The 25,489-nt window shown below is 40.2% G+C and overlaps 1 protein-coding gene and 1 non-coding gene across 2 annotated transcripts in view; one reads left to right on the top strand and one right to left on the bottom strand.

Moving 5' to 3' along the window:
• The window catches only part of SEMA6D (semaphorin 6D), a 578,684-nt gene that overhangs the window by 140,327 nt on the left and 412,868 nt on the right, over positions 1-25,489 (top strand). The window lies entirely within an intron of this gene.
• On the bottom strand, positions 451-557 carry LOC117200449 (U6 spliceosomal RNA). The gene has a single exon (XR_004482026.1). It is a non-coding gene; the product is annotated as a U6 spliceosomal RNA (small nuclear RNA).

The following is a 25,489-nucleotide window of genomic DNA, read 5'->3' as shown; positions in this document are numbered from 1 at the left end:
CCACCTATACATAGTTAACATCATGTAGACATAATGAGGCTGATAGAATTTTCATGAAATAGTTGTTGGATGTATACTGTTTGGATACTGGGATATCAAGGTCTCTATCTAGTAATCCTCCATACACAGCTCTTCACAGCCAAATAATAACACAGCTAAACAGTATCACGAGAGGTACTCTTAAGGTCTTGATTTGCTGCTTTCTTTTCTTTTTTTTTATTTTAAATTAAATTTATTTATTTATTATACAGCAGGTTCTTATTAGTTATCTGTGTTATAGATATTAGTGTATATATGTCAATCCCAATCTCCCAATTCATCCCACCACCACCAACCCCCCCCCTCAACTTTCCCCCCTGGTGTCCATACGTTTGTTCTCTACATCTGTGTCTCTATTTCTGCCTTGCAAACCGGTTAATCTGTACCATTTTTTTAGGTTCAACATATATGAAAAATATGGAATGCTTCACGAATTTGCGTGTCATCCTTGCGCAGGGGCCGTGCTAATCTTCTCTGTATTGTTCCAGTTTTAGTATATGTGCTGCCGAAGTGAGCACTGCTGCTTTATTTTCTTCTGCTAGTTTATTCATTTAAATACATATATATATATATATATATATATATACTAATTTCTGTCAAATTCTGTTCATAAGGAAATCTTTATGATCAGCGTTTTCAGGTTACGCCAAGAGCCTCACAAAAGATACCGAATTTTATGATGCAAATTACACTGATACTTCCTAAAGAGTTCTGTCTTTGTAATGGAGTCTTTAGATTTCTTTAGACCTGTATCCCACTTAGAAGTCCCTGACCATACTAAGCAAGTTCAATGACTCTTTCCTAGAGTCAACCAAATAGAAATAAAATTTCTTTTTCTATAATAAATGGTAGATCAGGATTTTTCTCCCTCTTTTCCCTGTACCTTATGCTTCTAACAAGGAGGCACATCTCCAGTGTTTTCTACCTTGATACCTTGTTGTTTCCACTGAGAATGTGTCACACCCCAGTTATATGTTACCTTCTCCAGGAAGAGTTCTCTTTTTGTCCAGCAGAATTGATCTCTTCATTCTCTAAACTTACAACTCTCTTGTAGCCCTTATCATATTATTTTAAATTTTATTACACATCTGATCTTCCCAGCTTAAGGATAAATTACTTGAGGCTAGGGAACATGCTAATCTCATCTTTGAGTCCACCACAGCTCATAAGGCAATGTCCAAAAAAGGTAGGGAGTAAATATTTGTCAGGAAAGAACAAGTGAATTGTCGTTTTCCTAAAGACAATAATGAAGCCAATTTTGTACTGTTTGTGTAAAATATTGGATAAGGTTGTCGAGATTGTTACACACAGAATCTTTTCCTTTTTTATTGAGGCCATTAACATGGAGAAAAGGACTATGCAGACAATTATGAAGGATATATCTTAAGATAAGTAGTTAGAAAGGTTTTCAAAGTTTTGAAAAATATGTTTCACAAGGAACCAGAATTTAAAATATTATTTAGTTCTTTTTCTATGGGATTCTTAAATCCCACAGTGGATTCACCACTGATAAGCACTCGCTCTTGCTCTCTTTCTTTTTTAACCCTTCAGTTTCTAAGGTAACTTTTAATATCTTGGCATCATTCCATGGTCTCTGGTGTGCTGGTACTTTTCTTATAAGGCCCGTTTTGAGACTATACCTTTTGGTGATTTCAGAATAGAAAGAGATAAACAGTGCACCTTCCCCATTGAATGTCATAATAGTTTTCAACACAGAGGTGTATTGCTCATGATTCTAGTGATTCAAAATCCTACTTTTCCTAGGGTAGAAAGAATATAGAGCCACAAATACCCTTCCTTTAAATTTAACTATTTATCATAATGTCTTCTAATGAAATATTTTCTGAATGGTTTGACGCAGGTGTCTGTGCTGGTTGTGGGGCGGGTGGGGGGTGGGGGTTACAAAGAATGAGATGAATGTGAGAGTTCAGGGATGGGCACAAAGCAATAATTGACATTTGACTGTTGTGGCAGAGCCTTTACCAATATCCAATCTGCGGTTCCTCAGTCTTAGGGAAACAAAGCACTACTGTGCTTCACCCAACCATTATCTTGCTTCCTGCAAGAGCTGAGTATAGCCTGAATCTTTTTCATGGTTCTCTATTCTACATTGAACAACACATAGCAGAATGTATCTTCAGTAAAGCCAGTAAGCTCTGATCCTAGCTGGGTATACCACATTTTTCCCCTCTGTATTACTTACAACTTCTCCTTGAACAAATTTAGCTGTACCATTTCAGGAAACAGAGGTTGACCAAAATCCTCAAGCAACTCTGGTTAAGAGGGATTTTCACTGCAATGCATACACGTAATACTTCCAAGCATTCTGTATGGTGAGAGTGAAATTTGAGAAGTGTATATCCAAATAGTATGCACGAATTGTGTCTATATGATATATAAGTACCTCATCAACTTGTGAACAACTAGTAGGAAAAAATGTAAAGAGATAATAATAGGATATTATGAGAACTGGAAGAACTGTAGAGAAAAGCATATCTCAGTCTCTTATTTTGAAGATCAGAAAACTAAAGTCCAAATGGGTTAATTGATTTTCTCAGTATCATTTAGCCATTAAGTGACAAAGCAAGGACTCCTGACTCCTGGTCCAGTGCTCCCCTCCATCATACCATTGCGTTCATATAAGGAAGAACTAGCTGCAAATGGATTATCTGGTGCTTATTCAGATGTTTCTTGAACAAGCTTAGAAGCTTTAAGCTCTATCCCATCTTCCACTAAGATGCCCCATTCCATCACTGGGTAGGTCTTACTGTCTAATATTCTTATCATTCTCAAAAATCTAGTTTCCTGTAACTTCCACCCATTGGACCTGGTTCTTCTCCTTAGGGCCACACACATGGAACCTGTTTCTTCTTTCCAGTTGCAGTAGTTCAGCTATTCAAAGACAACTGAAGTTCCTTGTCCCCACATCCCAAGCCTTCCTATAATTTTCTTTTCCATGATAAGCATTTTCAGTTCTATTAGTCCTTCACATGGAGAAAATAGAGAAAAGGTTTTTTTACCCCACAGCGTAATTGGTCGACATTTCCCTCCTTATTTTTAATTTTATATTTTGTGTTTAATTTTTACAAATCACGATGGACAATTCTCATGGCTCAGTTTTCCAACCTCTCCCTCGCCCTAGTCCCTTCTGATCTTTTTTGAGGTTGAAATTTAAGATTAGGAGTCCACTGTTATTTGGCAGAGGAAAGGCAACTTGGGATTTACCATTGAATGAGAAGATTTCCTTTTCCCTGTGAGTTTTCAGTTAGCCTGTCTCCTCTCCACTGAAGAGCGGGTAGGGGTGAATCAGTGGGATGATGCCAGAAGTGATACAGGCACATAATAGTTATGCTTAGAAGTGGCTGCTTGCCACTCTGCACAGAGGAGACTTGTGTGGTCAGCAAAAGGCCTTGCAGTTCACATCATGTCTCTATTGCTGGCAGCATAAGTACAGGAAGAAAAAAAAAGTGAAAAGTGGGCTTATTTAACAGCTTTAAGCTGCCTAAAATGTGTGTTTCCAGCCCTAGGGGACACAATCTTTCAAGAATTTGTAAAATTGTTCCAACGAATTCATCAAATTTTTTTGCATATTATTTGAAACCAACTTAGGAGAAGATTTAAGAGGCCAGGAAGGAATTTTTGAATTCATGTGATTAAAGATGGCAAGGGTTTAGGATTTTCCTTCTTGGGCATCAAACTGTAACTTTGTATACCAAATTTCCATGTTTTAAAACTCTGTTGTCTCTGTCTTTCTTGGTGTTCAAGTTAGGGGAGGAAGAGTAAGAGGCTGAGGGGCTGGAGAAGGAAATGGGGGCAGAAATGAGGGGGAAGTAGTTGTAGATCGCAAGTAATGAAGCAGTGATTCCAAAAACCAAACTGCCAATCAATTAAATGTAGATAAGAGGACTGAGATTCTGAAATGTTGACACAAAAATTAAATTAAAAAGAAAATAGTAGATGCTGATCATAACGTTACCACCTCAAAAATTTCTATTATAGCTGTTGTTTTCCTTTTGTTTCTCGATAAAAATGAAAAGCTTTATGTCTTGATTGCAACTGATATTGCCTAAGAAGCACATTCAGGAATCAAAGAGCAGAGGTGGAAAATTATTCAGATTAGATAATTGTCAGAATAAAGACTGTGTGTACGTGCATGTGTGAAAGAGAAAAGCTTCAGGAATGCATCTACCATTGTAGTCTTTTTAGAGACAGACATCTGCTCTAGCTCCTTAGTTTTGGTATATCCTGTAACCTTCCCTTCCATTTGCTTTACCTGTCAGGACTATGCTTACCTGCTTAAATAGCTTTTAAACCAGCTCTGAGAAGCAAAAAAAAAGGACTCAATGCACTTGACAGTGTGGTTGGAGAACTGCTGTCTTAAATCCAGCAGGGCTTCCTTGTGATTTTCATTGCAGATCAGTGTGCATCAGACCTTCGCTCCAGGAGGGCATGTGAATTAGAAGGCCATGTTTTCCCAGTGCAGAAATTATAATTACAAAAACAATTTCTGGGGCAAGATTTTGCTGTTTTCAATTGCTCTTCCAAGTCTCTGTTTACAGTATTTCTTAGTTAAAAGTGACATTCTACTCTGGATACCATTGAGGAGGAAGGAAAACCGTAGAATATCAGAGCTCCAAATGGGGACAGCCTAACCCAGAGGGAAATTCTGAGAAACAGTGGGAGTTGGCAGCCTGCTCAGTCCTTGTTGGTTTTTCCTATTGTACCAAGTTCTCTTCTTTTGGTCTCTCTGTCTATGTTCCTTTTCTTTTCTCCCCTCCCCACCCTTCTTACTGTTTGTTTGAGAGAGACAGGCAGAGAAGAGGAAGAAGGTGGGAAAAAAGAATATGAACCTAAATCCTTTAGGGAGGATCATCCTAAAAGTAAAAGGAAAATTGATGCCAACAAATGTCATTAAGTACCTCCTAGGTTTCCATCCAGTCGCAGATAAAGTAGACAAGGGTCCCTTCTCTCCCCATAGAGAAGAACAGAAGAACTCAACAGTCTAGAAGACTATATGATTATCTAATAAACATTTTAAAATATAATAACTGCCTCAGAAGACATGTAGGAGCATATTTGAGATGCTGGGAAAATCAGAAAAATTGGAGCCTAGATTTGAAGGATCAGTTCACCAAGGTACATGCTGTGGAAAAGTAAAGAGGGGAGAAGGGGACAAAAAAAATCTTTACCAAGGTGTGATCATAAGATGTGAGAGCTGCACCATGCCTTCATCTCTCATTTCACAGAAGGATAAAGAGAAACTGAACAAAGTTTCTATTAAAATTCAAGTGCAGATGTATAGGTAAGGCATCCATTAATCAGGAAATTCATCCATCTGTCAGGCCTATCCACACATCCATTTATCTCTTCCTCTCCCCCTTCATCGGTCCCGGTCTTCCATCCCTCCTGAAGGACCCAGAGTTTGTTAGGAGAGCCAACTCCCTTCTCAGTCCACTGCTCGTTTATAATAATGCCCCAAACCATTTTATTTCATTTTATTTGTGAATGAGAATAGGGTCAAACCTCAATTGTTTATAGGCATGGAGGGGAATAGAGACGTTGATTATGCCAAAAGGGCAGATAATCTTCAAATCCCTTCTATTAGAATGTGAAAAGATTTTAATGCTTAGATAAAATGGGGGCTGTGCATGACATTTTGATAAAACACTCCAAAACAAAAACAAATAAAAACCCAAAACCCCAGAACACCAAGACAGCCACCCAGTGAGAAGACCAGAGGAAACTGAGAAATACTTGAATATGTACATAGCCATTTGCTGTATTTACATAGTTATATCAGAGACTGATACCTTTCCACCCTCCAAAGCTATTAGCAATGCCATCAGCTGATTCAACACAAAAGATGATTTTGGTGGGGAATCCTCTCCGCAATTATCTGTAGTAGGAAGGCACATCATTACAAAGTTTACTAATATATTACAAACTAACTAAATATATTTAAACTCAGTTTACAAGAAGCTCCATATTTCTGTAGACGTCGGGAATTTTTAGAAAACCATTTCCCCAGAGTCCCACAATTTACTCTATGCCAGGGCTCTGAGTTTTCCCTGTAGGCAAATGATGCTATTCTCCAAACTCTTCATTTGACTCTTGAAAGATTGTGTGGCCACCACATGTGAAAGGGAGCCTTCCCAGCCGTATCCTTGAACAAAATAATGTCAGTGGCCTTGGTTGGTTAGTAGTTACTTTTTCTGTGGAGAATGATCACCATGACCCATGGAAAAGCAGTTATGGATGCTATTATATAATCACCATTTATTTCTCGGCCTTTTTTGTTCATAGTCTGTCCTTTTCTGCACAGTAACTTTGGTCTCCCCACCCCCAGTTTATTTATGGAGAAATATTTTTGAAAGTAATAAAGTGACAGCATACAGGTTTAGCTTTTTACTATAATTGCTTCCTCGTGATGATCCCCATATAAACAGGGGAACTTACTATGGTCTGTTGGGGAGGAGGGAAAGGAATGGACTGGAATGATAGGACATATGCCTCCTATTCCTTTATCCTCCAGAAACTTTCCGAGTCATCTGGTGAAAGGATCATCTTTATATATTCCACTTTCCTGGTTTCTGAAATGGGTAGGAGACCACCTGGCTGTAATTGATTTCCTGGGCAGAAGTGGTAATGTGTGAATGAGGCTCTTTCAACACCCACATGGGTGGAGGTCTGGATTTCATCAGTCTCACAGGAGAGCTGTGTACTCCATGAGTCAGGGCCCTCAATGGGAATCACGGCTATCGCTGCTTTATGCATAGGAGCAGTAAAGTATTTTATGAGACTATTTTAATGTTTTAAATATAAATTTCGGGTGCCCATTGCCTGGGAGTAGAGAGTTAACTCTTCTGACCTGTACAGCTCTGGGAAGACAGAAGACAAGAAAGACTTCACTCTTGTATTTAAGAACAGTTTTAGTTCTGATTATACTTGGTCTGCCATAATAACTTTTTAAAATTTTTTAATTAATTTTTATTGGAGTATGATTGCTTTACAGTGTTGTGTTAGCCTCCACTGCACAACAAAATGAATCAGCCATACACATACCGATTACCATAATACATTTTATAGAATTTATCATGTCATCTCTTTGGATCTTAGAAACTCAGATGCATATCTTCTCTCCTCCCTGGACTGGACATTCTTGAGAGTAAGAGCTATATTTCCTATGGCACCTAGCACAGTGCTAGATGTGTGTATCTCTGACATCTGATTGATATTTATTGAATCATCAAGCTCCTTAACCTCTCCATACCTCAGTTTCCTCATCTATAATAGTGATTTCATAAGGGTTGTCGTGAGAATCAAATGACCTAATACACGTGTATTTCTTAGAATAATGCCTGGCACATAGTGGGCAATTGATATTTACCTGGAATATGGAAAGTGTGTGTTGGTGGGGGGGTTCCCTCTTTCCTCGCCTCTCTGGGAATGAAGCAAAATGAGCGTGAAAACTTAAGCTTCTGAGAGGAAGAAGCTATGCAGTTAGAAGACATATTTATTATATATGTAGCTGAAAATTATCATAAAAATTCAAATACTTAGTTTATGCCAACTGAAAAAAAAATCTTCCTAGGGATTAGTACCTACTTTACAGAATGAAAATATAAAAAGAGTAAAAGAAAAACAATGATAATCACATTTCTAGTTAGGTTATAATAGCTTTTCATTCAGAGGTTCTTTTTTACAATTTGCTTCAGTCTTATGACAAATTTGCAAGGTATATTGTGAGACTTAGCACAGTTTGGAGGCGATCAAATAGAGCTGGGGGAGGAAAAAAATAAAAGCTCTAAGCAGATTCTAATGTGGTTGGACTAAAAGACACAGAGCAGTGCTGGATTGCACTCACACCCACCGACAATGCTTGGTATGATCTGGGCCCAAAGAGGATTTCAGAAGTGCTGTGTTTGGCATGGTCATGGTCCTTCAGGCTGAGAGGTTCCTTTTTTTCCTTCCTAGCCTCCTAAACAAGGATATAAATTTTCCAGAATGTTCATTCTGCCAGTAAAATAATGTGACACAACTACCCATATCAGGCAAGTGCATCCTGCTCATCAGTGAAGGGATTCTAAAACTTAATGAATCCTTAAGTCCACTAATGATGTCTGGATGTTACTGAAGCTGTTAATCCTAGATTGCTTCTGACATTAGTGTCTTCATATCAGAGTACCAGCATTCTTCAGTTTCCCCTAGTACACTCTGAGCTTGCTTAGCAGATAAGTATAAGTCTCTGTGAGCAACTTACATTTACAGAACTTTTTAGACCTGCACTGTTCAATATGTTAGCCATTAGCCATCATGTGCCTATTTTAAATTAAAATTAAGGAAAATTTAAAGCTGTTTCTTTGTCATACTAGCCACATTTCAAGTCCTCAATAGTCGTATGTGTCTAGCAGCTACCATATTGGGACAACACAAATTTGAAACATATCTGTTATTACAGAAAGTTCTATTGGATGGTGCTGCACAAGACTACAGGTATAAAGCAAGAAAATTTACCAGTTTCCAATAAAGAGCACGTATATCCTGTTTGAAGAAAATCCAACCTGTGAAAGTGTAGGCTTACAAAAAGAATAATTTAGGAAGATTTCATTCTCCTCAAATGGCAGTTCATAATAGGTTCTATTCAGCTACCGTCACTGATTTTGAAGTGTTATGAATCCTTAATTACATTTAGACAGCAGTTAAAAAATAAATTAATATAAAATAAAGTAAAATGTAAGGCTTTAATGAAGCACAAAGTCATAAGAAACTATGAAGCTGGAAAATTTTATCAGGCTTGTGGAGTGGATATTTGAAATATATATCCACATATATATTTGAAACCAGCCAACCTGGATTTGGGTCTTAACTTTGCCTCTTGCCAAATGGTGGCCTCCTTGGGCAAAAACAGGCAAAACTCACCCCACATAGGAGCTTGGTAACTACTAGGCCCTTTCCCAGTTCCTCTCTTCTTCCTCACCTCGTCCTCAGGGTCTTCTTTTGCCTTCTTTCTCCATTGCATCCTGGAGCCTGGAGCCTGGTACTTTCACGCCAGCCACTCTGTGTTTCAGGATCTAGCTGTGCTGGCCAGATAAACTCCTCTTTCTTTCTGTGACATCCCCCTGACCAGTCACCCTTTCAGATAATACCATGCTTTCATTCAGTCAAAATCTGCATCTCCCCTTGGAAAGGAGCAGCAGCAGTGAGAAGCTCACAACCCATGGCAGGGCACTGATGGAGAAACTTGGGGCAGCTTTATTCCTTGAGTTCCTTGAGTTGGATCAAAAGGAGTAAAGAACATTAAAGTAGAAAGCAGAAGATCTGGGTGTAAGTCTCAGTGCTGACAATGATTTCTGCAAATCCTATATCTCATGGTAAAATTCCTCATTTATAAAATGGAAAGATTGGACTAGAAAGTCTCTTGTTGCTCCTTTCCATTCAAACTTCAGTAAGAACCACTAACTGCCTCCCAGCTAGACTGGCAACTTTGTGAGGGCAGGGACTTGGGCTGCCTGTTCCCGGCTGTATCTCTCAGGGTCCAGCACAGTGCCGGTCACTTAGTAGCTGCCCAGGGCATATCTGTGGGATGAGTAGATGGCAGAGGTAACCTGCCTCCCTTGTATGTGCTTTTCTGCTGGATCCAGTGTCTCTATCATCCACTACCTTCACTCTGCTCAGCCTCTTGCACCCTTCTATTTCTGGTATCATCACTGCTGTACCTTTTCTTTTTAGAAAGTCTCAGGAGCTCTCTTGCATTACACCATCATTTCTGATTTCTCCATATAGCTGTGGCTAGAAAACAAACTGTGCTGTGTAATTATCCTTGCAACACTCTCCTCGAAGACTTCCAATTTAATAGAATTACCAAGATTTAAAAACCTTAAAACAAAAATGAGCTTGTTAGAGTAAACTTGGCTTCATAAATGTGTTCCCCTTTTATTACAAAACATTGATTTCTGTGGTCACCTTCTCTGAATTATTGAAAGCTGAGTGGACTGTCTTAATTGGCAAGGAGAAATGTCAGCAGGCAACTACCATGGAAACCAAAGAGGAAATACACAGGATGAAGAAGAAACAAAGAGGAATGGGGGACAAAGCTGGCTACATAGTCAAGTGGAAATCATCATGAGGAAACAGATACACGCCTGCCTTGGTGAAGCTGTTGGAATATTAATACTAGTCTGGGAAAGGAGTGGATAAATAGTATGCTGAAGGGTCCGTATAAATGTGGAGCCTCATGATTCCATAGCAAGAATAGGAATTCTTGTTTCCCAGGCAGGAAAATCTTCCTTCTTGATATTGGAATCTGGCCTTGGCCTAACAAAGACTGACCAGCAGAACTGCCCTGGGGTCTCACTTCTCCCCCTTACCAGCATGATTTTAACCTCTGGATGTCCCCATCTGACACAGTCACTGATGCTTGCTGACCCCACTCCTCACTGGGCTCTTGTGTGCGTTTACCAGCCCCCCAAGAAATCTGCTTTAGGCTCTGAGCTTCTTGAAGATCATAGTAATCAGTGTGGAGAAAGCAGAATGGCCCTCTCTGGAGCCTCCTAACCACCAGTTTGGAGAGGAGAGCAGTGGCTGTGGCCAACCATAATGAATTCCCCACAGGGGCTGGTCAGAGGAAGGGCGAGGGAGGGGGCAGCTGCAGGCCTCTGAGTTGCTGTTCCTAGTACACAGACATTTTCACCACTCGGAGAGGAGCCCCCTCCATACTGGAGAGCTGGCCAAGAGAGTGGCCAAGTTTCTTGAATTAGGGCCAGTGGGAACTTCCAGAGGTGATGACCTCATGCTGCTCATTTGCTCTGGGGGAAATATGCAGGCTCTCTTAGGTCAATGACCAAATCCTTGGGAGCCTACTGACACGGGGTGACTTCTTTAGGAAACCTTCTGAACATTGCTGCCCTTCAATAACCTGGATCAAATGCAATAGAAAAAGATCTCCAAACAAAGCAATAGCAACAATAGTCATAACAGCAGCTGATACATAACACTTACATCATCAAAAACTGTTGTATGAACTTTTATATGTGTTTACTCCGTTTATCCTCACAAAAACTTTATAAGATAGGTACTGTTATTGTTCTGTTTTACAGATGAAAAATCGAAGGCGTAAGAAGGTAACCTGTCCAAGACCATAGAGCTAGTAAATGTCAGTAATGGTGGTATCTGAAATTTGAACCTAAGCGTTTGGCTTCAGCGTGTGGATTCTCAGCCACTACTAAGAACATGCCCCTAAAATTGAACATCCGTTAAATACCTATTATGGGCCTAGCATAAAGTATGCCTTATGGGGGTCTATGAATTTGAGTTCACTTCTGAGGTAGGATAGGGTGGAGGAATACATGCCCCCATGCAGCACCAGGTAAATAACTTGCTGGGTCCCTTTTTAAAAAATTGTGAAGAAGTTCCAGATGTTGACGTTAAGTCATGGAGCATGAAACCAAACATGGGATCCTTCTGAAAGAGGAACGGGTGGCATCCTATGAAGCTGGCCCTGTCCCCACCTCCCAGAAAAAAAAACAAAAAACAAAAAACAAGACCTAGAGTACAAAGCAAATAACAGAGTATTTGTAAAAAGAAAATGGAGTGAATGTGCTTAAGGTGAAATCTGTGAGAAAGATAGCATGCGGTCAAAAAGTGGAGGGCACACCTACAAAATTAAGACATTACTTCCCAGTAAGGAGTCAGGAGCCAGGTTCGGGTGAGCGTGATGGCTCATCGCGTTGAATCCCTCGCCCCTTAGCTGTGTCATTCAGTTACACTTGTTCTGAACCAAAATGTTCCTAAGTCCTAGCCAGGTAGGTGTGGAATATTTTCATACCTTTGGAGCTGCAAGTCAAAACCAGCTGTGGCTGAATCTGTGTGTGACAGGAGCCCAGCTGTATTATATTATCTCAGCTTCAAAATGACCACAGCCTACATAACTTGTCTCATAATCAGTCATTCTAAAGATGCGAGAGACCAGAGAAGAAAAGGTCTAAAGGGGACTTTTAGTTCAAATAAGCTAGCTCCAGGAGTATGCTCAGGGTCAACATGCAAGTTGCTGGGGAAGTAGCAGCATAATTATCATTATTTATAGCCCTACATGGCAAATGTGGAATTTTATACAGTGGCTTTAATTTGTTTTCTATGTAACCAACACAAAATATAGCAGGCAGCAGGCCACCTCTCCACTCCAGGGCCTCCCTTATAGCTCCTCTTCCAGTACCTTCCCTACCTTAAGCGTCACACCTACTTCCTGTCCCCCTCCATCCCCTCCTGCCCTCCCCATCTTGTACCTGGGTCCAGGACACATTTATGATCCTGGCCATCTCAGAACAGTCTTGCTTCGGTCTGTGTGCTCGGGGCTGCATCTCAAATAGGCTCTGGGCACATCTGGCTGCACAGTAGGAGTGCCACACTCCAAAGTGCAAAAACGAAACCACAAAAGATCAAAAGAAAAGCATCATAGGCAAGAAATTATCCTTATCTTTATCTCCACAGAATCCGTCAAGTACAAGCATCTAAGAGATGGCAAGCAGTAGGATAACAAATGGGAAGCCAGGGGAAATTAAAAGCAGCCACTAATCATTTGCCTTTCAGCTGGCCTGGTAGGGCCTAAAAGGCTCCAAGTGGGCATCCCACAGACAGAACCTCTATTAGGAACAGACTCCAGCAAAATAGACCACCTGCTAATCATCAGGCCTCAAGATGACAGCCTGGCTAAGCAAAGTTAAAACAGGAAAGCCAATTTCATTTATGCATTGCACACTGTTAGAACTGATTTCTCCCTTGCTTAGGATATTCAGTCTTACCTCTTCTTGGGGTTTGATGTTTTGCTGTTGAAGTATGGCTAATCTTCACCTCCTGCACCTGCAACTGTGCCCAGGGACTCCTGCAGGTAGCTAACCCCACTGAAGCCCAAAGAACTACACCATGGCAATATAACATCTGTGAATATCTCTTCCTCTATTAGGAATTTGTGTCCAACATCAGCATCTAATCTCTTGACTGGGTCAGGTGTCCATTTATTTATGATAAAATTAGCCTGCCCATGCTTGAACAAATTCAGACATAGTATTAGAAACAGAATCCACCAAGATTTTTCTGGAGCATATTTCATTTAGATATTTAGAGTATGACCTGGATCAGTTAGGAGCTGACTACCCTCTTTATAGTATCAGTGTTTTATTCAAACTGGGATATAACTGATTACAAATGGTAAAGAAGGTTTGGACTTAAGGTCAAAATCCTGTCACTCTGATCTCGGTTATTCATATATAGCCATATGCTACAGCTTTTAGTGCATTTGCACCATATGCATTCATATTTATAAATATTTTATGATCAATAATAGGCAGTTGTGTTCAGTTGTTCAGGGGATGTACTGTATGATTTCACGAGCCATTCATATTTGTAATTTTTGTGGATGGTGCCCTCTGGAGTTGTGCAGTTAAAAATCTGCATGGTCATATGTGACAGCTCTGTGTACATCTGTTCTACGGGGACAAAAGCATTAATCTATTCAATAACATAGAGTAAGAATACAGAAATGATGGTTCAGTCCCTGCCTATCAAAAAGAACTCTGACAAAGGCAAATATGTAAAGACAGAAAAATTATACTGAAATAAAAAATGCCCTAAGACTATATTTCTGGTATGTACAGAGTACTGTTGGGAAACGTAGAAGAGAGTTATTAACTCTACTTGAAGGAATCAAGGGGGACTTCACAGAGGAGATGACATTAGACTGTGGTCTTGAGGGATGAGTAGATATAGAGTGAATAAAGAATTTCAGGCAGAGGAATCCTTGTGTGAAAAGACATAAGATACCAAAGTGTGCAGCTTTTAGAGGCAAGAAATTCTTTAGTACTAGGAAACAATGGGGACAGTGGGTACAGGCAAGAAGGGGTGTAATGGAAGATACAGTTAGAAAGGTGGGCCTTTCACAAAGGCCCAGATCACAAAGGCCCCTTGTTCAACTGTTTGGACATCTAAGATAAAATTTTATCAATAAATGAATTCAGTACTGACTGCTTGGCCAGTTAAGCTCCAATCAGAAGAAAAATTGACAGCCAATAAAACTCTGTCTTGCCTGTAGAGGCAGCAAAGTAGTAAGAGCATGGGCTCTGGAATGGGGATGCATGGGCCATCCCTCATAGTTCTTTAACGTCTGTACACATCAGTTTCATCAGCTGTTAAAGGGGATTCATAATAGTATCTGCCTCATAGAGTTGGTGTGGGTTTTACATGAGATAATCTATGATGTAATTCACTTGCCAGAGTGTCTGGTATTTACTAATTCACAATAACTGTTGGTGGATCTTCTTAGACTGCTGCTACTTTTCTTCCTGCTCTTGCCCTCCCCCTCCTTCTCTTCTTCTAATTATATGATTAACTATTACTATTACTGCTAATTTCATGGAGCCTACAGTCCAGATTGTCTCCTTAATCCTGCTCTGACTAGATTATAAATAACTAGTTTAGTTTGGGTGGACAGCAAAGCTCAGGTCATCTGAATATCTGCTTACTATTAACAGCACTAAAAATGGAAGAAAATCAGGTAAATTTTAAGTATTTTTTTCTTCTCACATCAAATAACACATTTTAAAGCTCTACTGTCTTCTAGCATACTCAACTATGGGACATATGAACTGTTTACAGTTCATTGCTTTACTTTAGTTTTTTTCCCCTAAACTATAGCAAAAATCAGTTTAAATTATTTTAAAAGAAATTTCTGGAAAGGAGAACCCTTAGTCTGGGATTTTGCCATTATGACTACTTCCCCCTTCCCCTTCTACACACACTTACAGAGAAAGAGAGGGAGGGAGGAAGGGAGAGAGAGAAGGAGAGATGGATTGATTAATACCATTGGCTTCTTTATTAAGTAATACTACAACCCCTGTATTTAAGCTGACAACACAGGCATCTCTTTAACATTTTAATTAAATAATGTTGGAGCAAGCCTTTCTGTTTTTCTGATGACAAACCTTGGCTCATAGTCAAAAGCTCTCAGTTTAGCTTTGACAAGATGAGGACACTTCTGAGAGACCAAGGGCCCCCTGTAGCTTAATGCTCCCTATTTCTTTTCATAACAACATTTGGTGTGTGACTAGAACATAATGTTTGTGCCCAACAAAAAATGGTAGAGGGACAAGCCTTTTACCAGCCTTTCAGATCTCTTTCCAAGGGTGCACTTACAATTTCATCTTTCTTTTTTAGATACCAGTGTTCATAACCCTAAAACCATTGCAAGAGTGATCTCTAAGATATGGCAAGCCAACAGCATTGTGCCAGGCTCCCCAGCCTTGGCAAGCCCTGAGCAGCTGGCCATACAGTGACTCAGCAAGCCCCTTGGGGGAGGTGACGGAGGCAGCTCCACTAGCTGGTGATCAGAAAGCCTTGAGTCTCCTAGCCATGAAATCATTCATAAGTCTGACTCTCCAACACCATCATTAAGGCAAAAAAGTAGGTTTGTCTGACCCCTCACATACCTACTTCACACCCGTAGACTACCGTTTTGGGTGTCTTTTCCCTTTTAACAGGGGAAACAGGGAAACTGGCCTTTACTGCACTCTATTTTAGGCAACTAGTAGGAGTTTCATAAATGCTGCCCTGATCCTTGCATTAATTGATAGACCTTTCCATTTTCATTCTAACAGTTACATAGCTTGAAGCTCAGAGTTCATACCAGAGTAACAGAGTAAGAATTGGAGCCCAGATTCATCTGATCAAAAGTCTTCTACTGGGCTTCCCTGGTGGCGCAGTGGTTGAGAGTCCGCCTGCCGATGCAGGGGACACGGGTTCGTGCCCCGGTCCGGGAAGATCCCACAGGCCACGGAGTGGCTGGACCCGTGAGGCACGGCTGCTGAGCCTGCGAGTCCGGAGCCTGTGCTCTGCAACGGGAGAGGCCACAACAGTGAGAGGCCCGCGTAATGCAAAAAAAAAAAAAAAAAAAAAAAAGTCTTCTACTTTCTGCAACTTTTCAGCATTTAATATTTCTTTATATCGCCCCTGGAGAAAGATGCAGTCTCCCTCAGAGATGCTTCTTGGTCCCTGTGGACCCTCTGGGATCACACTAAACATCCCAAATGATCTGTGTGTTCTTGGCAGGAGAGCTACATCACTGCTTTAATATGTGAGTAACTCGGGTGCTAAGCGATATGGGTGAATATCATAAACCATGTGGAGCAAGAGAAGCCAGATAAATACCCTCTGGTTCCATTTATAAAAGTTCAAAAGTAGGCAACACTAATGGACAGTGTCAGAAATCAAGGTAGTGATTATTTTCAGAGTACAGGAAATGAAAGGGGCCCCAGGGACTTTTAAGGTACTAGTCATGTTCTGTTTCATAAGCTGGAGCTGAGGACAGGGGAGTGTTCAGTTTGTGAAAATTAATCAAATCATTTACCTGTGATTTGTGCACTTTTCTGTATGTATGTTCTAATTCAGTAAAAACATTTCTAAAAATTGCATCAGGCTTAGAGCTCAGAGAGTTTTGGAGCAACTTCTTTGAATTATCTGACACCTTTACAATGTGTTGAAATTTTCAGGGAAAAAACCCAATAATAGTTTATAAAAGAAAAAACATCTTAGAAAATTGCCCTCCGTATCTTTCCACTATTGCTGATGTTTCATCTACTGCATTGGGCTTAGTGTGAAAATTTGAATCCCAATATGTTATCATGGTTTAAAGCCTCCCATTGAAATTCAAAAGTAACTATTCTGCTTTTCTCCTTCTGCTATAAGATACCCATTATGATGAAATGTGATTCATGTTTTAACCTTACTGACCATTATAGTAATCATTGATGTCTTTTACCATATACATAAAAGGTTAGTACATTAGAATTGTGTTGGATTACCAGCCCCTGCTAAAGCATATGTTATTGCCCTAAGAATAGAGGAAGCTTCTACCGAAAGGAAAATTTTGAAATAGTGAGACACTATGATTCTGACCAGAAAATCAACATACAGTGTAATAAATGTTCACATCATTTCAGGAGCCACCTATTACAAAATAAGTATGAAAATAGCCTGCATTAATTGAATGCTTGTTGTATATCAGACACTGTTTTCAGCATATTGCATTGGGATGACTCACTTATCAGCCTATGAGAGAGGTCTCTTATTAGCTCCATTTTACAGATGAGGAAAATAAGGCACACATATGTAACTTGCCTCAGATTCTCAGATTATTATACAGCCAGTTCGAGACAGAGCTAGGACATAAACCTACTCAGTTTGTCTCTGTCTTCTTCTGGTAAAGGGCAAGCAATTCATTCTCAACGTTTCACTCCTTCACCCTCTAATGCTTAGAAAAAGTCTGTTGGTATTTCGTAAATAGTTGAAATGGAAAATGGTGAGGGCTTGGCAGCCTTGAGTTAAGAAAAATGGGGAGACAATCTCATAAATTAAAGGGTAGCGATGATTACACAAAGAGAGTGTTGAGTTCATGGAGAGGAAAGAATGGGGGGATAGTGCAGGAGGAAGCAAAGGGAATGATGTAACTTAGAGCAGCTTTGTAAAGGGCTTTGATGCAGAAGGTGAGACTTTGGATACAACTTGATGCCGGTTAGTGCCCACCGCTGTGCAGGATCCAATCGCTGGGTCCAGCACCAAATGAAAAAATGGATGGCCAAATATCACAGTGGGCCCAGGATCCTCCTAATCAATATGGACTCCCATTTACTTCACCTGTAGGGCTACAGTTCAAGAAAAGCCAGTATCTGTATGTTTCCTTAAACCAAGTTCTTAACCTAGGATGACATTCTGGAGACCTTTTGCTTTTCACCATAATGCTGATGTGTCGCAAACATGCCCTCAAAGGGCAGCTTTCTGCCAAGTGATGATGATAGACGCTTAACTCCTATCTCCATGTTTTGCACGTAGGCAGAGAAGTTTGTTGAATAAAATAAATGAACTACTGTAAATTAACCAAACAAATGAATCAAGCCAGTATATCTGCTAACCACCATGTATCTCTTGCATGTATTTGCTACTCTCTTCCTTTAATTAGGATCCTACCCCAAATCAATGAAATCATATACCTTTTGAAGAAAATCCTGCTGAAAGTGATGTGAATGCCAGGACCTTCAGGAAGAGTAGGAGGAAGGCACTCTCCATGTATGGGAGCCTTAGGTACCTGTGATGCTACCCCAGAGGCACTGTTTCTCTGTACCTGTGATTCTTGTCAGCCATGGTAAAGTAATTACCATATAACTGGTGAGCCATTAGAAACACATTTGGACATCCTAAGCATTTGGAGGCTGATGCTCGAGGCCCTCTCATTTCAAGGTCCTTTGCTGCCTCTTACTCTATTCTGTGTTGGATGATGATCATCATAGATAATATTTATTAAGTACTTAATTGCTTATCGGGAACTGTGTTGAGTGCTTTACAAACATTTTATCAATAGTGACAACAGTCCTGTGAGGTAGGCAGTAATACTTTCCCCCAGTTACACATGGAAGCTTAGCGAGATCCTGTAATGTGCTCAAGGCCACACAGCTGTTCAGTGCTGGAGTCAGTATTCAAGTCCACATTGTCCTGATCCCTAAGCTGGCACCCACTGTAGTATACTTTATCTGCCTGTAGCAATTCCATATCTCTATTCCTCAGCTCTTAATTCATTGATTTGACTTGTTTAAAGCACTGGCTTCAGTGATTTTGACTTTGGAACTCTTGCTCAGTTGGCATCCAGCCTCTGGCTTCATAACTGTACTCTATGATCAAAGTCAGGCCTAGGACCCCAAGTCATTGGGTTGGCACCACTCCCAGGCCTCCCCTGATCCTCAGGCAAGCAGAAAACCTGACATACCTGCCTTGGGATACCCTCTAATAGGAAATTCTAAAATGTTGCATGCTTGGACAGATGGATCGAAAAACATTGAAATTGCTTCTTCCTTTTTATTTGCAAAGGTAGAGCTGGATTTGAAGAAATAGATGCAAAGCAGAAACCCACTCCATATTTAGCTAGCCTCAAAATACACACGACCTGAGAGCTCCCTATTTAGCTCACCTCCTTACTTCTGCTGCAAATGTTTGCTGATGCTACAGCTTACAAAGCACAAATCTGCAGGGGCCTCTGAGCCCCTTTGGTATACGCTTTCCCATGTTTAGGTAAATGTCAGTGGAAAATCACCATGTATTTAGTGTTTTAATAAAACTACATTATTGTTTATTTTGTGGCCTCAGGTTTCAAAAGGGAAAGAAATAGCCACATTAAACTTTGCCCCTAAAACTTTAGCAACTCCCTCCAGGATACTTATAAATGTTATCCTCCTGCCACCCGAGCTATGTTTTCACTAGAACATCCTCCACTGCTAATTCTAGTCGATAATCATAGGACTGGCCAGGGTCATTTTCAGGCTTGAGGAAAGAAATAGAATCCAGATTGTGTGTCACAAGAAATATAACTTAATTCCTAACTTCCAGTTCCTTGATGACAAGGTCACGGAATGCCAAACTTAGATCATGGAACAGTACTTCTACCAAAAGCACATAAGCAATGAAATCTATCTCAGCTTCTATTTCCCTGCCTAGCCCTCAAAGCGCTTCATCGCCACCTCCAACCTCAGTGTTAAAAACTAGATTTGTGCGTTTCACTGTCCAGGACACTGACAAGAATGAAGGGTTGAATCAACCAGCTGTACTGACTTCATGGTGCCCATCAGATCCAAGTGTCTCTGAGATGTCATTTTAGGTGCTATTGTGTTTGTAGCAGGTTGTCACATGGACAGTGGGATTTTCATAGGCCAGGAAGCCTCCTCTCCCACTCCTCCTTCACTTGTTTTCCAGTGCTTGTGTGTTTTTTAAAAGAAACGTGGTTGGAAATTATAGATATCCTAAAATGTAAATACGCTCTGTATTTGAAATAACACAATGACATACATTAACTCTCACACATGACTACGATCACCATGTTTTCAAAGAGTTCCTTTTTTAAGAGGGAAGAGAGAACCCAATGGCTTTGGATACTGGAGTCCTGGAGTAAAAACAAATGTCCCTCACAGAGGATGAGAAAGGGAGGAAGGGGTAAAACAGTATTCTCCTACCTCACTCCTCTGACAGAGCCGTCCATGTGCAAACTGAACTGTATTTGGTACAGTTGCTAAGAACACTATGAGGTTTCTATATATGATAATACATAAACTGGATATTTCCCAACCTTGTGACTAAATGTTTCTATTTAATTTAACACTTGGTTATTGAACTACTATGATTCTTGATGCCTTCTAATAAGTTCCAGGTTCTGTTTCATACAGGTGTGGTTTTTAAAAAATGTTTTTACCAAAATCTGTGTTTTCGATACTGTAAAAGTTTCCCTGACTTTTGAACGAAAGCTCTAAATGGAAGTGCTAATCTTTTATTGGATAAAGGCAAATAATTGGTTTCTCTTATTTCATTGAGGTTCTTAGGCACAACCATGAGCAGGGTCGTGGCACGAATCCATTCAGCAGTAAATAACTTTTTGTTCGTGTAATGGCTACAGGCTGAACCACAGCAGATGTGAAGATTAGCTGGTAGAAACCAACCTTATTTTGGAAATGTGCTAAGACAAAAAATGCTGAATGCTAGCAAATAAAAAGGAAAACATTCATTGTAGCTCCAAACATTCACTGTTTTCCAGTGTTAAGGATAGATAACCACTTCCCTGTATTCTAGAATAAATGAGAAGGGTATTAATGTAAGGGGCTGGAACATTCATTTGAGAGGGAAGAAATGGGATCAGAATTAGGAAATTGGCTCGTGGAAGAAATCCCACTGAAGGAGTCGGGGAGAGGTGTTAGAAAGAAGTCCTCTAGTCTCAGCTTACCCTTCCTCACAGCTGTGAGAGGGAAAAGAACCAAGCAGAAAATGGTGACAGAGCTCATTCTTGGGGTGAGGGCTGAATTTCCTCCCTTCTGTTGGGGGAACCTTTTAGTAAGCAAGAATAGCAATGGGCCTATCTTCCGTGGACAAGCCAGATGCAAGCTGGTGAATCAGTGCCTCCTTAACCCTACTGGTCTCATACCCTTCGCGTCCCCTGTCCTTGGCTTTCTGAGGCAGAACTCACCTTTTCTTCTCTGTCTGGGAGTCACCTGCAGAGGCTGATTGTCAGTAGAGGTTAAACCTCGATTTGGCTGCTTTCACTGCGTATGAGGGACACTTTATCAAGTGAGACCTCTTAGCACCTGTCCTAGGCTTAGGATTATTGTGCAGAAATCAGGGGCAGGAGCAGCAAAGTACAAATGTCTCCATCTTTGGGCTAGATGCCTTATTTATCCTGCCATCTCAGTGCTTCAGGAACCTGAATATGGGACCAGATCTGAGCCCCTGAAGCTGAGTGGAAAGACAGAAAAATGCTGCAATGTCTTCCCTCTTGCTGATCAGATTCAAGTCTGGTTTCTCCAGCTCTGCTGTAGACCTGTCACAGAGGCCAAGCAGCAGCAGCTGCTTACTGCTACCCTCTTTCCTGTTCCCCAGAGGGCACTTCATAACTTTTCATCTCTGAACTCAAATACCATTTGCAGTCTGTGCCATTCTGCTCATTTCTTAACCGTATTTTGTCAGTATTGCTACTTATGAGATGTCTGAAGAAGCTGACTAACCATACTAGCAGTCTAACATTTGATAGACTAGAAGTCTCCAGGTGTTGTAGATGCTATAAAAGCAAAAACTACCTGGCTCCAAAAAGATGGGTCAGGAGGACACTAGGAGCAGCAGAAGTATGAATCAGAGGGTAGAAGAAAAGAAGGAATGGTGTTGGTGTGGAATCATCTAAAACCTTGAGTGGAGAGCTTTCCAGGTGCCTGTTTGTCAACCACGGAGCCTCATGTTGACTTTCCCCTTTCCCTCCCTCTGCTCCTGTCGCTTCCCTCACCTTCCCCCTCCACCTCCATCTCTCTGTTTTCTCAAAGTCTCTCATCCCCTTTTATTCTTATTTTCTTCAAAGCAAATTACTTGTTTTAATTTTTTATTCCACATATCCATTGAATTATAATATTGATGCATATCTTAGTGACTTTTTAACTGGCTGGAGAGCAGAGAGCATGACTTCACACCAAGCTAGGGAAGATAAAAAGTCAAATACAGGGGGGCTTCCCTGGTGGCGCAGTGGTTGAGAGTCCGCCTGCCGATGCAGGGGACACGGGTTCATGCCCCGGTCCAGGAAGATCCCATATGCCGTGGAGTGGCTGGGCCCGTGAGCCATGGCCGCTGAGCCTGCGCGTCCGGAGCCTGCGTTGCTCCGCAACGGGAGAGGCCATAACAGTGAGAGGCCTGCGTACCGCAAAAAAAAAAAAAAAAAAAGTCAAATTCAGTTTTCCAACATTTCAGCAAAGAATTGGTCTATTGACCTAGTTATAATTCTAATTCTTATAAGGCAAAGAAAAGTGTGTGGATTTACTTATAGAAGTCTGTTCAAAATTAAATGACCAGGGGTGCATAGTAAATATAATTTTATTCTTCTAATAAATTGTGTGGATTAGGATTTATAATGCATTGAAGACAATTTAAAGGATAATGGACATTACATGTATATTTATATTTATGCTCTATTGTATTAATAGGAAAAATATGAATGAGTCAAATGCTGGTGTTTCATATATAGAAAAAATTTTAAAACTGAGTGCATTTCTATATGTTTGAATCCACTCATATTGCCTGTTCTTAGCCTGCAGTTCTATGTTATTTATATTAATAACTGCAGGGCTTAACCCATGTAGAGAAAGCAAACTATTTAAAATGGGTCTAGTGCTGTGTCCTCAAACAGTGCACATCACTGAAATGAACTTAAACGTTTTATAAATCCTTTTGAGAAGCAAACATTTCTTGAACACCTGACTGGTTGTTTCCAGGGAGAGAACTTCCAGGAGACAGTGGAAGGGATGAGTCGTGCCGCCCTAGCTGATTTGCACTCCCTTTGCTGCAGTTCTCCTATTCGGATCTCCATCTGCTTTTCCTTTGACAAATCTGTCTTTTGGGGGTACTCCTTTTAACTTCTTTTCTTTATCACAACCGGCATTTGAATATAACTAATTCAGCCTGCTGCTTGATGCTGAGCACAGCAAGAAATCCGCATCAGCACCCCCTGCACAAACTGCCTTCTACTTTTACAAAACCAAGTGCCAAACTGGTTTTACAATGGAGATGTTGAACATAAAAGTTGGCTCCATCATAATGTCCACCCGGTTGTTATGTGAATGGTTGTTTATAACTCGTGTTCAGCTTTCTAGCCAAGCACTAGTGTCGCCTAAAATTGCTACTGTGAGAAAACCAAAATGCTATTTTGTAAGCCCAGACTGTTCATCTAAGTTTTGGAAAACTGCTCTTCTTTCTGCAGAGCTTGCTAAAGAAAGATAAACAACTCTCCCCAGACAATGGGTAGCTGGGGAGCAGTGGCTCTTTATTAGGTTACATATTACTGTGGAGATGGGCAGAGATGTGTGCTTTAAAGCCGATTGCCTTCTTGTGGGGTAAAATATGTTAACTATCAGCAGTCTCCACAGATCCCTGAGTTGACCTTGTATGAATCTGTTACTGAGAAGTTGATCAGCCCCTTATTTTTCCCACGATAACATCAGAAGCTTAATTTGGATATTGTTATCTATTGTTTTTATATTATAATTATAACTTAAACAGCTAATTTGGCTTAAAATAACCAATAATTGGCGTCTGATAGTTGATGATCAATGACCCTATTTTCCCCCGTAGGTATTTGCCAGACATCATCTTGACTTCTAAAGGAGCTATATATGAATGCCTGAAGATATGTTGGATTTGTGTCTGAGGGCAGAATACAATTTTAAATAATTTATTTGACCTGCCTAGAATTATTAAATTTCAAATGAACAAATTAATAATAAAATCTGTGTGTGATGATAGTAATAATCTAAGTCTTCCATTTAGCTTGAATTTTGAATCAAATATATAATTTATTCAGTGATAATAAATTTGTGTCGTAATAACATGAAATGATTTCAGGGATTGGCTGTCATCTTTGGAGCCATCAGGAAATAGGTACAAGGGGCCTCATGGGGGAATTCAGTAATTCCTAGCAATGCAATCAGATGGAAATAGTAACTTATGTCTGTCACTGCTGCTGAGTGCCTCCTGGGCTACAGGGATGAGAAGTAGAGGGCAATGCTTAGGGGGAAAAAAGCTGTTTTATGGAGACCTAAGAATCAGAGCCTATGAGTCCTTGCAGGGAAGTAGTAAAGGGTATGTGGAAATTAAGCTCTCATAAAATGAAAAAGCATTCCTCAATAGTGGAAGGGTTGGAAGTTGTCAGTATGTAGTATGGAGTCAATCCCAAAATAAGCCAGGGAAGGAGTGACTGAGTCTGAAGTGGTAAAGTGAGAATAGAACTGAAAAAGTTATCTGAAATACAGGAACTAAGTGAAATCTTATAGGCGACCTCTAATAACCCCTTCCCCAAGGGTCTAAGGGGACTATTAAGGTATTTATGGCTGGTGAGAGGGGTTGAGACAAATTACAATGCTACTGCTTCTTAATTTCTTTTTGGTGGGAGGGTGTTGTCCTTTCAGACTGAGATTTGGAAAACCTACCTGCTTAGTGAGATTCCTACATGTTTATATTAAAGTGTTTAGATGAAAGTTTATGCTGCCTGGTCACTTTCAATTAAATGTATTAACTGGAAATGTCCTTAGTGGGAGATATGCTTAAAAACACGTACTTGGTCTGCATCTTGATAGGCTGATAATAGAAGCACAATTCTCACCTCTCTGGAAGCAGAATATCCCCAGCAAGTGTGACTACCAAAAATACTGTGTCTGAAAGAAATGCTGTTTTTCCTCTGCTTCCCTGTTTTAAAATTAGACTCCTGTTCTCAATGTTAAAGGTCAAAGGATGTTCATGAGGAAATGTTAGGCCAATTATTTGGTATATTATCACTGGGACATGTGCTTTGCACATCTTTTAAAGTTTAGGTGAATCCAGTCTTTCCTCCCAATCTAAGAATTTTCATGATAATCAAAAAAATCAGTGAATAGTCTTTGTGCCTCAAACTTGGTGCCTACTTCCAAGACAGAATTCTTAATGCCTTGCTTATTTTAGTTAGTGCAATGTATTGCAAAAGGCACAAAGCTGGCCTAAGTACATTATTTTCTACTAGATGCTGCCATCTACTCCATTAAGTACTTCCTGTGGCTTGGAAAGATAAGATTCTGCTAAATGAATCCGGACTTATCTGAATCAATTGTATAATCTGTAAAATGGGATTACTAGAAGTGGCAGACAGCTCTATTAGTATTATACTCAGCTCTGACAACACAAAATTTAATGAGCTACTCACTAGGCCATTTCCAGAATATAGATATCTTACTTCCAGACATACTCTGGACATTGAGGAAAGAACATTAACTCTGACAGTCGAGGTGAGCAGTTTGTAGTCATTTGGCGAAGGGTATACCAGAAGACACATACTGCATTTTCTCGTGTAATTTGTTCCCTTCTACAACCAGAG

This window comes from Orcinus orca, chromosome 2 (assembly GCF_937001465.1).
Source record: "Orcinus orca chromosome 2, mOrcOrc1.1, whole genome shotgun sequence".
Taxonomy (NCBI): Eukaryota; Metazoa; Chordata; class Mammalia; order Artiodactyla; family Delphinidae; genus Orcinus; species Orcinus orca.
Note: the sequence above shows the minus strand (reverse complement) of the source record. Positions and strands in the feature narration are given on the sequence as shown.